We start from the raw sequence: 15,056 nt of genomic DNA, 5'->3' as shown, positions 1-15,056 counted from the left end.
CCGCTATTCAATAAAAACCTTTGGGGATCAATTAAATTGCGGAATAGTCTGTGTCGGTACGTGTGAGATCCACCTTTCCAAGTTTTTGGGGTTCATCTCATACTTCTGAAGCTTTGAGGGTGCTGCCTGTTCCATACTCCTCCTCCTCCTCATCCATCCTTTTAGGTGTACAAACAATAGTAATTGGGGCCTAGTGTGTTTCTGTACGTGCGAGATACATACACTTTTTTTGATCATATTTCCTATTCCGCTATTCAATAAAAACCTTTGGGGATCAATTAAATTGCGGGATAGTCTGTGTCGGTACGTGTGAGATCCACCTTTCCAAGTTTTTGGGGTTCATCTCATACTTCTGAAGCTTTGAGGGTGCTGCCTGTTCCATACTCCTCCTCCTCCTCATCCATCCTTTTAGGTGTACAAACAATAGTAATTGGGGCCTAGTGTGCTTCTGTACGTGTGAGATACATACACATTTTTTGATCATATTTCCTATTCCGCTATTCAATAAAAACCTTTGGGGATCAATTAAATTGCGGGATAGTCTGTGTCGGTACGTGTGAGATCCACCTTTCCAAGTTTTTGGGGTTCATCTCATACTTCTGAAGCTTTGAGGGTGCTGCCTGTTCCATACTCCTCCTCCTCCTCATCCATCCTTTTAGGTGTACAAACAATAGTAATTGGGGCCTAGTGTGCTTCTGTACGTGTGAGATACATACACATTTTTTGATCATATTTCCTATTCCGCTATTCAATAAAAACCTTTGGGGATCAATTAAATTGCGGAATAGTCTGTGTCGGTACGTGTGAGATCCACCTTTCCAAGTTTTTGGGGTTCATCTCATACTTCTGAAGCTTTGAGGGTGCTGCCTGTTCCATACTCCTCCTCCTCCTCATCCATCCTTTTAGGTGTACAAACAATAGTAATTGGGGCCTAGTGTGTTTCTGTACGTGTGAGATACATACACTTTTTTTGATCATATTTCCTATTCCGCTATTCAATAAAAACCTTTGGGGATCAATTGAATTGCGGGATAGTCTGTGTCGGTACGTGTGAGAGAGATCCACCTTTCCAAGTTGTTGGGGTTCATCTCATACTTCTGAAGGTTTGAGGGTGCTGCCTGTTCCATACCCCCCCTACTCCTCATCTAGCCTTTTAGGGGTACAAACAATAGTAATTGGGGCCTAGTGTGGTTGTGTACGTGCGAGATACATACACTTTTTTTGATCATATTTCCTATTCCGCTATTCAATAAAAACCTTTGAGGATCAATTGAATTGCGGGATAGTCTGTGTCGGTACGTGTGAGAGAGATCCACCTTTCCAAGTTGTTGGGGTTCATCTCATACTTCTGAAGGTTTGAGGGTGCTGCCTGTTCCATACTCCCCCTACTCCTCATCTAGCCTTTTAGGGGTACAAACAATAGTAATTGGGGCCTAGTGTGGTTGTGTACGTGTGATATACATACACTTTTTTTGGATCATATTTTCTATTCCGCTATTCAATAAAAACCTTTCTAGGGCAAGATCTTAAATTACAGAAATATGAGGAGACCGTCAAATAAGGGCCGTGGCCTGGGTCGTGGTGCTGCTGGTAGAGCTCCTGTTGCAAGGAGAGGACATGGTCGATCTGTGCCAGCTACACGCACAAGTGAAACACCTTCCTCAAGTGTGAGTAGGCGACAGAACCTGCATCAGTATTTGGTAGGGCATCAAACGCCCCTAGAAGTGATGAGGCCAGAACAAGTTGAGGCGATAGTAGATTGGTTTGCTGCTGACAGTGCCTCCAGTTCCTTCACATTGTCTCCCACCCAGTCTACTGCAGAAAGGTCAGAGTTGGCACCTGCAGCCAATGTCCAACCGTCTTTCACCTCACCCCCTTGCAAATCAGGCCAGCAGTCTGAGCCCCAAGCCATACAGCAGTCTCTTATTCTTTTTGAGGACTCTGTCAGCAGGGTTTCCCAGGGCCATCCACCTAGCCCTGCCCCAGAAGTGGAAGAGATTGAGTGCAGCGATGCCCAACCACTTATTCCTCAAGATGAGTACATGCAAGGATCATCGCAGCACGTCTCCGATGATGACGAAACGCAGGTGCCAACTGCTGCGGCGTTCAGCATTGTGGAGACCGACAAGGAGGGCAGGGGTGAAGACTGGGTGGAAGATGATGTGGAGGACGATGAGGTCCTCGACCCCACATGGAATGAACGTCATGCAGGTGAACTGAGTAGTTTGGAGGAAGAGGCGGTGGTCGCACAGAGCCACCAGCACAGCAGAAGAGGGAGCAGGGTGCAGAAGCGGAGCGGCCGTGCCCTAGACACTACGCCCGCTACTGCCCAACGCAGCAAGGGAACGAGCGCACCAAAGTCAGCTCAAAGGAGTTCTCTAGCGTGGAAGTTCTTTAGAAAATGTGCTGATGACAGGACACGAGTGGTTTGCACCCTGTGCAATCAGAGCTTGAAGCGAGGCATGAACCTTCTCAACCTGAGCACAACCTGCATGATCAGGCATCTAAGTGCAAAGCACGAGCTGCAGTGGAGTACACACCTTCAAAACCAAGAAACGTCTCTGGCTCATCCTGCTTCCTCTTCTGCTGCAGTCTCGGCCGCTCCAGCCACATCTGTAGTGATACCGGCACCTGCCACCCCGCAAACAGACGATCTGTCAGCAACACCACCACCTGGGTCACCAACAACCATCTCCACAATGTCCCGTGGAAGCGTTCAGCTTTCCATCTCCCAAACACTTGAGAGGAAGAGGAAGTACCCCCCTACCCACCCGCGATCCCTGGCCCTGAATGCCAGCATTTCAAAATTATTGGCCTTTGAAATGCTGTCATTCCGTCTGGTGGAGACGCACAGTTTTAAAAACCTTATGTCGGTGGCTGTCCCACAGTACGTCGTGCCCAGCCGCCACTACTTTTCCAGGCAAGCCATCCCTTCCCTGCACAACCAAGTGGGGGAAAAAATCAGGTGTGCACTGCGCAACGCCATCTGTGCCAAGGTCCACCTAACTACGGATACGTGGACCAGTAAGCACGGTCAGGGGCGTTATATCTCCCTAACGGCACACTGGGTAAATGCAGTGGCGGATGGGCCTGAGGCGGATAGCAATTTGGCGCATGTCCTTCCACCACCGAGGATTGCAGGGCGCTTCAGTTTGCCTCCTGTTCCTAACTCCTCCTACTCCGCTTCCTCATCCTCTACCGCCTCCTCATCCGGACAGCGTAACACCTTCACCACCAACTTCAGCACGGCCAGGGGTAAACGACAGCAGGCAGTTTTACAACTTGCCTGTTTGGGGGACAAACCACACACCGCGCAGGAGTTGTGGAGGAGCATGGAACAGCAGACAAATGAGTGGTTGCTGCCAGCGAGCCTCAAGCCCGGCCTGGTGGTGTGCGATAACGGGCGAAATCTCATAGCAGCTCTGGGCCTAGCCGGTTTGACGCACATCCCTTGCCTGGCGCATGTGCTGAATTTGGTGGTGCAGAGGTTCCTTAAAAACTACCCCGATATGTCAGAGCTGCTGCAGAAAGTGCGGGCCGTTTGTGCGCACTTTCGGCGTTCTCACCCTGCTGCTGCTCGCCTGGCAGCGCTGCAGCGTAACTTCGGCCTTCCCGCTCACCGCCTCATATGTGACGTGCCCACAAGGTGGAACTCCACCTTGCACATGCTGGAAAGACTGTGCGAGCAGCAGCAGGCCATAGTGGAGTTTCAGCTGCAGCACGCACGCGTGAGTCGCTCTGCGGAACAGCACCACTTCACCACCAATAACTGGGCCTCCATGCGAGACCTGTGTGCCTTGTTGCGCTGTTTTGAGTACTCCACCAACATGGCCAGTGGCAATGACGCCGTTCTCAGCTTAACTATCCCACTTCTATGCCTCCTTGAAAAAACAATTCGGGCGATGATGGAAGAGGATGTGGCACAGGATGAGGAGGAGGAGGAGGATGAAGAGGTAACATTTCCAAGGCTTTCAGGGCAGTCATTCGCAAGGGGCTCCGAGGGTGGGTTCCTGCACACGCAAACGCCAGGGACGCAATTGTCCAGCAGGGGCACAGTTCTGGAGGATGAGGAGGATGAGGAGGAGGAGGAGCTGGAGGAGGAGATGGAACCATGTTCACAGCAGGGTGGCACCCAGGCCAGCTCATGGCCATCACTGGTGCGTGGCTGGGGGGATACAGAGGACACGGACCATACACCTCCCACAGAGGACAGCCTTTCGTCGCCTCTGGGCAGCCTGGCACACATGAGCGATTACATGCTGCAGTGTCTCCACAACGACCGCCGAGTTGCCCACATTCTAACTTGTGCTGATTACTGGGTGGCCACGCTGCTGGATCCCCGTTACAAGGACAACGTACCGTCCTTAATTCACTCACTGGAGCGCGATCGCAAGATGCGCGAGTACAAGCGCACGCTGGTAGACGCCATGCTGCTGGCATTCCCATCTGACAGCGGGGCCACAGTGGAAGCACAAGGCAGAGGAGGAGGAGGAGGAGGTCGCCAACGCAACCAGGGCACCGCCAGCACCTCAGAAGGCAGGGTTAGCATGGCCGAAATGTGGAAAAGCTTTGTCAGCACGCCACAACAAACAGCAGCACCAGCAGCTCAGATGGAACGTCTTAGCAGGAGGCAGCATTTTACCAACATGGTGGAGCAGTATGTGTGCACACGCCTACATGTAGTGAATGACGGGTCTGCCCCCTTCAACTTCTGGGTCTCCAAATTGGGCACATGGCCTGAGCTTGCCCTTTACGCCTTGGAGGTGCTGGCGTGCCCTGCAGCCAGTGTATTATCTGAACGGGTATTTAGCACGGCTGGGGGCGTTATAACAGACAAGCGCAGCTGCCTGTCCAGAGACAATGTGGACAAGCTCACGTTCATTAAAATGAACCAGGCATGGATCCCACGGGACTTTTCCGTACCTTATGCAGAATAGCAATGGATACCGACCTTACCCACCCATTGTTCCATTTTTGCTCTTTCTCACTCTTTTGGGGTGTACCCTCATTTAAAATTTGTGAAAAGAAGCAGTGTTGGCTACCTCGTCCTCCTCCTCAGGGCCAGATTAATGTAGGGTCTATTGGAGCTGCAGCTCCAGGCCCCTACCTTTTATATAGGCCCCGGGTTGGCCATATTCACTGTTACCGCTCTTCTGTCACTTGTAAACACAGAAGTCTGGCTTCTATGCTCGCTTCCCCAGGCAGCACCCTCAGAACCTCCCCACACAGCGTGAAGGCCGGACAAGGAGGGACAGTTGGCGATGCATGGATGTGTTTATGGGCTTCAGAGACAGCATCCCATGTTGAATTAGGCATGCATGGCTGCACCCTTCCTCCTCTGGGTGCATGGCAAGGCACGGCCCTAAGGCCCTTCAAAATCCTCAGCACCAAGCCCATGATGCTGTTAATCCGGCCCTGGTCCTCCTCCACCGCCGCTTCCACCTACACCGCCCATAGGTGTGCGCAGCCTATTGCATTAAGGTGTGCACCCCAAAGTTGAAATACACATGCATGTGTTTGCCAGCAGGGAGAGTAATGTATCGGGGCCATGTACCTGTAGGCAAGGAGAAATAGAGCAGAGCAGGTCCCAGGGAGATCTTTCCCATCTCCTCACTGGCAATGCTATGTGCCCTAGGTGATTAGGGTGTGCCCAGGCACACCCAGCACACCCTGTGCGCACGCCTATGTCACCGCCACATCCACCACCACCTCAACCTCCCTCCTACTCCATATGGGCCTCGTCCTTCAGAGATGAAGAAGAACATTGTTTTATTTTTCTGTTTTTTTTTGTTGTTTTAAGTTATTTCCCTATCCACATTTGTTTGCAGAGCACTTGCCATGCTCTTAATTACGTTTTGCTGCCATTTGCAGCACTCTAGCCCTTTCCTTTGGTGTTTTAGAGCCATTTTAGTGCCTTAAAGTTCGGGTCCCCATTGACTTCAATGGGGTTCGGTGTCCGGGAAAAGTTCGGTAAAAGTCCGGGACACGGACCCGGACTTTTTTTTAAAGTTCGGCCGAACCCGTCGAACACGGACATCTAGGTGTCCGCTCAACCCTACATGTAACACTAATAACACAGGTAACCAGCTCTAAGAATCCTAGGTCAAGGACAAAGTGCCACCACACTGGAACTGAATTACTCTGGTAGCAACGGGAGAGCGGCTCCCCACAGTAGCTGGGTCCTCTGGAGAACCTGCATGCTAATAGGCTCATTAGAGCAAGCCGTACAACATTAATGACAGTGGAGGGCCTTTAGGATCTTGATAGGTGTCATCCTGATTGGCTGTGTAGTGACAGGGAGGAGGAGGACCACATAGGTTGCAGTCATCTCTATCTCTATTTGGCTACAGGAATTCAGGATGAGTGCAGTACTTTAATTTGGGGTGGCTGAGACACTCTAGGTAAAACATTTAAGTGTGTTCAGCCACGTAACAAAGAGTACAAGTACAACTAACAGTATTCATCCAAGGGTTCAAAGAGATCTTCAAGGTATAGTTGTTGGACCATTAGCTGATCTTTTTAGTCAATCTGTTATAACAGGAGAAGTTCCCAATGTCTAGTGGACAGCTAGTATTTTACTTAACCACAAATAGCCTAGCAAAGTAGAAGCTAGCAATTACAGGCCAGTGAGTTTAATATCTGTTGTAGTCAAATTAATTAAATCAATCCCAAAGAGAAGGATCAATGATCACATAAAAACACACAGTTTGCTGGACTCAAAGTAGCACTGAGGGCAGATCATGCCAGAATAATCTGATTTAACTTTTTTACCATATCACTAAAGTTTTGGACCGGGTGGTGCTGTGTACAGTTCCTCGTAATGATCTACTAAAAAAAACTTGTACATGCTAGGGCTTAAGCTGGCCATAGACGGATCAAAATTTAGCCAGTTCGGGTTTTTTCATGTGATCACTGCTGGTGACTATACTTGCCAGCAGTAATCATATTCTGACATCAGGGAAACCTCCACTGGCAGAATACAGTAGTGCAGCGGGAGGGATAAGTGGTTGAACTTGTGGTTGAAGGAAAGAAAATTGCATAAAATGGTTGTTGTTGCAACTTTTTTGGGAACAAATTTTTTTTATTGAATTTTAGTGAAAACAAACACATGATAATACCCATTTGTTTTTTTTTTTTTTGTTTTTTTGGGTGAAATATAAAAGATGATATTATGCAAAGTAAATAGTTACGAAACATGTCATGCTTCAAAATTGCACACACACACACCACAGGTTACCAGTTTACAGTTTTACAGGAGGTCTGGTCATAGAATTATTGCTCTTGCATTTATGTTCCCAGTGAAACCTTACATGTGTAGTGCGATCGCCGTTCTCATATGCATGTGGGACTGACATGCGTCTTCGCATTTGTGTGTGAGCACAGAGAAATGGGGGTGCATTCAATTTTATTTTAGTTTTGTTATTTATTTTATTTACGTTTTTTTCCCTTTACCCTTAATTTTTTTATCAACTTTATTGCTATCACAAGGGATGAGCAACAACCCTTGAGATAGTATGATTCAAGAAAACGTTTCCCCTATTGGTGAGACTTTTTAGGCACTCACATGTACACAAAATTTTGTAAAAAGTATAAATTTTATTGAAAAATTACAATTTCATGGATATGCATAAAAAGCAAGTAAAGTAAGATACATCACATGTGCATTTGGGAAGTGACCACACAAGTACAGGGTGAAGGCTCAAAACCCGACTAGTTTCGGAGCTAAACAATTACTCCTTCTTCAGGGGGGAGACGAGACCCTGGGTGGTGGTATTCTATGCAGTGATGAATGGCACTATAAACCTGCCGGGATGTATTAAAATCAGATGCTGTCTATGCTCCACCGAACCTACACTCTGGCTGAATCACAACATAAAAATGGGGTACTCAGACCTAATACACATGTGTTGTGAAGGAAACGAGTATGCCAATTTCTCGTGGGTGGCTCTCAGGAAGCATCAGGTAAGGATAGCTGGATCCCAAATTAGTGGCTGATCAGCTTGTTCAGATGGTAAACGGCCTGGATCATGCCAGACAAACAACCCTCGGTATTCACAGCATTGCTCGCTTGCTGTGAATACCGAGGGTTGTTTGTAATTGGTGTTTCCTGAGAGCCACCCACGAGAAATTGGCATACTCGTTTCCTTCACAACACATGTGTATGAGGTCTGAGTACCCCATTTTTATGTTGTGATTCAGCCAGAGTGTAGGTTCGGTGGAGCATAGACAGCATCTGATTTTAATACATCCCGGCAGGTTTATAGTGCCATTCATCACTGCATAGAATACCACCACCCAGGGTCTCGTCTCCCCCCTGAAGAAGGAGTAATTGTTTAGCTCCGAAACTAGTCGGGTTTTGAGCCTTCACCCTGTACTTGTGTGGTCACTTCCCAAATGCACATGTGATGTATCTTACTTTACTTGCTTTTTATGCATATCCATGAAATTGTAATTTTTCAATAAAATTTATACTTTTTACAAAATTTTGTGTACATGTGAGTGCCTAAAAAGTCCCACCAATAGGGGAAACTTTTTCTTGAATTGTTATAGGGATGTGGCACCACCAATAGCACCCAACACAGGTACCTCTTCTTGAGATAGTATGGGCCATGACTGGTCCTCTTTATGGAAAGAGACTTTAAGATCCCAAATATCTCTTATGGCCTCCAAAGCAGCCAATGAAACCAAGATCAGTTCGATTGGCTGCTTTACAAGCCGATAATAGCTTGTAAACAAACAAACCGGAACCAGAGATGAAGAAATCATCTTTGCTTCCGGTCTCTGAAGTCATTTCCTCTTATTGTGTGAAGGGAAGCTAATGCCACTGGTCGCTATGGTCCTGGGTTTCCAATAGGATAGGAGAGCCCAGGAAAGATGGCAGCAGGAGTGGACCTCTCCTGTCACCTGTAAAAGTGATTGAAGGGCTGTATAGCCGCTTGGAACACTTCAAAACGATTGATACCCAAATCATGGTTATAGATGAAACCATGATTCTGGTATAACCACCTCAATATGAGGATCTGCACAGCGGAACTGAGGTAGTAAATTCTTGGGTGGTTCAGTGAATAAACAGTGTGTGGATGTAAATGATGTTCATTCAGAAAAGAGACCAGCCACTAGTGGTGTACCCCAAGGCTGTGTACTAGGTTCTGTTCTATTTATTCTGTTTGTAGGTGATATAACTAAATGATTGGTGGGTAATGTATCTCTTTTTGCTGATGACACAAAGGTGTGCAAAAGGGTTGATATCCCTGGAGGTATCTGTAACATGGAACTTGTGCCAACATGATTTGGCATTTATAAACACAAAAGTGAGCTTATATAACAAGCCTTTCTCTCTTGGCTCTCCATATATGATTATGTCATTAAGTAAGATCCACCTCTACTCATTTTGTCACAGGGTCACATGACCTCATCATGATCCTGTGACAAAATGTGTAGGGCGGGGCTTACTTAGATGATGTCATCATGAACAGAGAGCCACTAGAGAATAGTATTTCCTTTTTGCAAACCAATATGAGCTACTGGTGACCCTTATACAGTATATTGATAAATGAGTTTAATGCTGCACTTTTTAATGTGAGTTTTGTTCTTTGGGAGTGTGTGAACAAAATCTATAGAAAGGTAAAGCAATATGGAGTGTTTTTCTTTTGCATGCTGCTAAGTGAATATATATATAAAAAAAAAAAAAAGAGAGACAGACTTACTCTATATGAGGTAATCCTAAAGGCAAAGTGGTATTGAAATCTTTGCAGATCCCGGTGCCATTTACCAGTGTATGAGATAGTGTTCAATGTTCAAGGATTACTGATGGTAGAGTGGAGAATGTAAAGATCCCATTTAAGGGGGACACACGCTTTATATGACCTTGCATTTATATGTAGGTCAATTATAACAGGTGAGAGCACATCTGGTGAAAGTGTTACCAGATTGTTACCAAAGAGTACTGATCTGTGGAAGAGTGGTGTTGTACACACAAATTGTGATAATATTAAAGGAACATACAACATGTTTTTCAGTTGATGAACTGTGTTTAAAGGGGGGGTATTTGTTAAAGCACTACAGCAATTTTGTTTTTATAAGTTTGATTTTGTAACAAACATGAGAATGTTATTAGGTAGAAGCAGCTAGACAATGGGTGTTTATTAATCATAGCAGCTTTGGCATTGCTGGAAGATTAAAGCTGGAAATTGCAGTTCGAACTTGCTAAATATAAAATAATACACCTACGGGGAAAAAAAATAATACAATATTTTGGGTACAGTGTTGGTCAGCACTACAAAGGAAAAAGATTTGGGAGTACTGATTTCAGATGATTGCAAAATGAGCAATTAGGAAAAGCGAATATATTTCTAGGATGCATCACTAAAGGGGGAGGAAGAAGGTCCTGATTCCTGTATATTCTGTAGATCTTTAGTTAGACCTCATTTAGAATACTGTGTCCAGTTCTGGAGACCTCGCTTACAGAAAGATATTGCTAAGATAGAACGGGTCCAGTGATGGGCAATACAAATGGTGAAAGGTAGGGAGGGATTACCCATATTAGGAGAGACTTCAGGAAGATAACTTGTACAGTCTAGAGGAAAGAAGGGGAAGAGGAAACAGCAAGGGGGTGAATAAGGTTCAGAAGGACAGTATTTTCAATATGAAATCAAGATCAAGAACACGGGAACATGACCTCAAACTAGCAGAAGGAAAGTTCGAAACTAAGCTTAGAAAGTATTTTTTCACTGAAAGAGTAGTTGATGCTTGGAATAAACTTCCATCAGTGGTAGTGAGTCAGCTAACAGTACCTCTTACAAGATGCTGTAATACTGATGTAAATACTGATGCATAAATCAATGACCAGTGTCTCTTTAGGACCTAATCCTTTCCAATTAAGTAATTGGCATTTACCTCTTGAAGGCCAAAACCTGAGTTACGTAAAGGGTTAGCTTACCTCTTCTGACTTTTTCTACAAACCTCCCTGGGTATTACAGTGTCCTCAGTACATTACCTTGCAATTGCTCCTTTTTGTAAAGAATTCTCACTTTTTCAGCTGCTTATTTTATTGCTTACACTTCTCTGTCCTGCATATGCTGAGCAGGGAGGGAAGACAATGGCTTAGAAAATAAGATATGGAGGGGGTTAGAAATCCTGAGATTCCTGGTAATTTGAAGTTTGCATCAGACTGTATTTATCTTGGATTTGATAGTATAAGGAGAAAATTGTAGGCATGGTATCTTGAGTCTGAGGTCTCTGGGAGAGAGATAGACTCTGTCCCCAGGTTGCAGAGAAGGTGGATGGTGCCTGCAATAATCTGCAAAATTTTTTGAACTTGCTGGCATCTGCCTGGAGTGAACTACGAATGTCAGACCAAATAGGGTAAAAGATTTTTGAAGGTCAGTCAAGGACAAAACGTCAGAAAAACAAAAAAATTGGAAGAGGAAATTGTGGATGTCTCCCATAGACTGTAAAGAGCTGGAACAGTATTGTTCCTTGAAGGTGAAAGCTAAAGTCTATGGCTGTTTGGGACTAGAGTCCTTTGCTGTTTAAAAAGAGGCCTTAGACTGAACACAGATTTAATAGACCTTAACATATTTCATCAGCATGGAGCATAGGTCCCAAATTGTGGCAACTGATTAGCAGAACAGAATGATAAAACCCTGAATGTCCTCACTGTAGAACTTAAATGATCTGTGAGAGTGCATCCGTCCAACATTTGGAGGAACCTAGTTTGTAGGTGATGATTAAAACAAGAAAAGAAAATACGCCAACTGGTTTGTCTGGGATTTAAATGTTTTACATTTTGTAACTACTGTAGATTTTTGTAGTCAGTAAAGATCTTTATGAAATGTGAAGAACCTTTTAAGAGATGACACCATTCCTTCATAGCCAATTTGAAGGACAGGAACTCACAATCACCAAAGTAATTGTTTTCCTTAAAAAAAAAAAAAAAAAACATGGTTATTGCTTGGAATAAATGTAATACTTGTATTACCCACAGCGCATATCCTGAAAACAAAGTGATTCGATGTATGTGATGGGTAGTGTGTCAAATCAAAGTTGTGTGATGCTAGAAAAATTATTGTAAAAGAACAAATGGCTCTTAAAACCGTGATAGATAGCCTTTCAGCTACCTATCTGCAGCATGCAAACAGTGCATTATAGTGACTGTGCAATCAATGGCAAGAAAATAAATCAATTGTATCTAAATTAGTATCAATAAAAGGTGTAAAAAAACCTATAATAAAAAAATATATATAGTAAAAAAATATATATAGAAATGGTTTTAAATTATTTTAGTTCATAAGTACACTGGTGCAAAAGTTGGTGAAAATAAAGTGATAAGTGTCCAAATAGTCCGAAGTTTTCTAGCTTCAGTGATGGTGTTCAAAAAAAGATTAGTGCAATAGTGGTGTCACCCTCCGTGCTGCTGTATTATAGAATAGGTAATTCAAACTCACCAGATGGTGTTCGACAAGTGGGTCAGTAGAACTTGTATAATGGGTGTCCAGCAGGGTCCCAGCCATCCATGTCTGGGTGGTCCTGGTTGCTCCTATTGGTAGGTATAGTGAGGCAGAAAAATCGCACTCCTCATGGTGTAGTATGAATAAAATCCGTGTTTATTATTAAAAAGCATATGACAAATGCGACAAATATAAAATAATATAAAAAAAACGTTGGTGGTACAACTAGATAAGTTCTTGGTATGGGGGATCGCTCAAAATCACTACCGGGGAAGCCAGTTGTGGGCGCCAGTGATGGTCTGCCCGCTTGTAACACGGAGATTCCGTGTTACAAGCGAGCAGACCATCACTGAATCTTAGAGCTAAAGGCATTCACAGTAAATCATGGTAATGTATACAACATCTTAGACAGCCATTTTTCTTGGAGATTATCTGGATGAAGTCTGGCGTTCTTTAGAGGCTCTTCATTGTAACACAGAAAGCAAGTTTTGCCAGACACAAGAGTGAATGGCAATTATATCTGGTGAGTTTTATTCTTTAGGAAGTGAATTGGTTTTCATCACTTTGGTGGAGGATATTTGGTGTGTAGCGGATGTTTTTTTCAACTTACTTCATCACATCTGGTTGGATTTTATTTGCTGCACTGGGTTTCAATTTAGCTATATTTTATGTGGACATTTATATTCTTCATGGACACTTATTTTTAATTTATTATTTTTTTCACAATGTTTGCATATGATTTGAGCTAGTGTGCTACTGTGAAATGTATATATGCTATTGCAATTTATATATATATTTTTTCACCTATTTTATTTGATCACTTTGTTTAAGTAGTAGCACAAATAGATTTTTCATTCAAAAGCGCAGTGCGCACATATATAATACGTATGCAGCTTTACTAATGAAACTTTGTGTACGTTTATCTTTATATTCTGACATGGTCTGCAATTCAGGAACTGATAAGGAATAAATGCGATCCCTAGATGGAGTGGTGTCAGGTATGAGATCAATAGCAGAGTCAAATGGTCTATAGGGAGATAGCTCAAATGGGTCAAGTCCAGAAGTGGATGGGTCCTCCTGGAAGGACAGTACCATCAATGGCAGAAAATAAAAGAGGGAAAAAAAGAGGAAATAAGGAAAGCTTAGGCAATGTCACTATTCTCCAGTCTAAAAAGTTTCCAGCAGTCCCAGAATCAGTGTGGCCTAAAAGATAAAAAATTATTTTTCATACTCCATAGATGTTGGAATTTGTTCATCGTGTGTTCACCTCCTGGGGGTACCTTTCTTGGGGCGCACAGCTGGCAAAATACCTAGCCCCAGCAGGGTGGCCTGCTTATTTACCTGTCCTGCTTGTTGGTGGGAGCCTCTCTACTGCTCTCTGAGCCTGACCCCTGATTTACTAGAACTGGTTCACACAGAATCTGGTGCAGCAGTGCATAGTATCCAATCAGTTTCCAGGTTTTATTGTCAAATGTTAATTGAACAAGCTGAATTTAGAAACTGACTGGACACTGTGCACAGCTGCACCTGATTCAGTGTGCATACAATTTAGTCAATCTCCCCTGGTGATTTTTGGAAGTATTGCTGAGCCCATGCAGTGATGTGCATCACATAATCATGCCTATTTTTAAAAGTGGCGTTTGAGGGCCCAAAGATCATGGGCATTCAACATTGTGTTTCAGCCTTGTTACTTGCGCACAGAGATTTCTTCAGATTCTCAGAATCTTGATATGGCATTATGTAGATGATAATATATTTGCAATTTTACATTGAGGAACATTATTCTGAAATTGCTTGACAATTTGTAGACACAGCTTTTTATATATTGGTAAACCTCTGCCCATTTTTAATTCTGAGATACTCTGACTCTCTAAGCTGCTCTTTTTTACCCAGCCGTGTTACTGACCTGTTGTCAATTAACCTAATTAGTTGCAAAACGTTCTTCCAGCTATTCCTTGTTAGTACTGCATACTTTTCCAGCTTTTTGTTGCCTTGTCTCAACTTTTTTTAAATACATTGCTGCCATCGATTTTAAAATTACCTTATTTTTTTATTAATATGGTACATTTTCACAGTTTAAACATTCTACTTTCTATTGTGAATAACATCTTTCCTGACCACAACCTGATAGAACACCTTTGCGATGAGCTAGGCCTTCTCTCCAACTGCAGTGGCTCTGAGGAAGAGGCAGGGCCTCGAAACGCGTCAGCCATCATCTCATCGGTCATGGACAATTATATGGACTGACCCGGACATTTGAGCAGTTTAGCTCGATATGCTTTACTTTCATCTACGTCTGTGAGTAGCCATTTTTAATGTTACACAATAAAGCCTGTTATTGAGAATAATGCGCTAGGTCGGTGCGCCCTCTTTTTGTTTTCTTTGCTTCTAGTATCGGTGGACTACCCCAGTCCGTTTTGGGCAGCAAGACCATAGCCATCTGAGAAGCCAGGTGTGAGTCCCGTGAGGAGTGTGGTAGAGGGGCTGGGATACCAAGCGCAGGAGAAAGGTGGTCACACCTTATTGTCTTTTGGAGTCTCCAACTGCAGTGCCTGACCTCACGAATGCGCTTCTGGAAGAATGATCAAATATTCCCAAACTGAGCTA

This window comes from Pelophylax lessonae, assembly GCF_965119305.1.
Source record: "Pelophylax lessonae genome assembly, chromosome: 1".
Lineage (NCBI taxonomy): Eukaryota > Metazoa > Chordata > Amphibia > Anura > Ranidae > Pelophylax > Pelophylax lessonae.
This window is presented reverse-complemented; position numbering follows the sequence as displayed.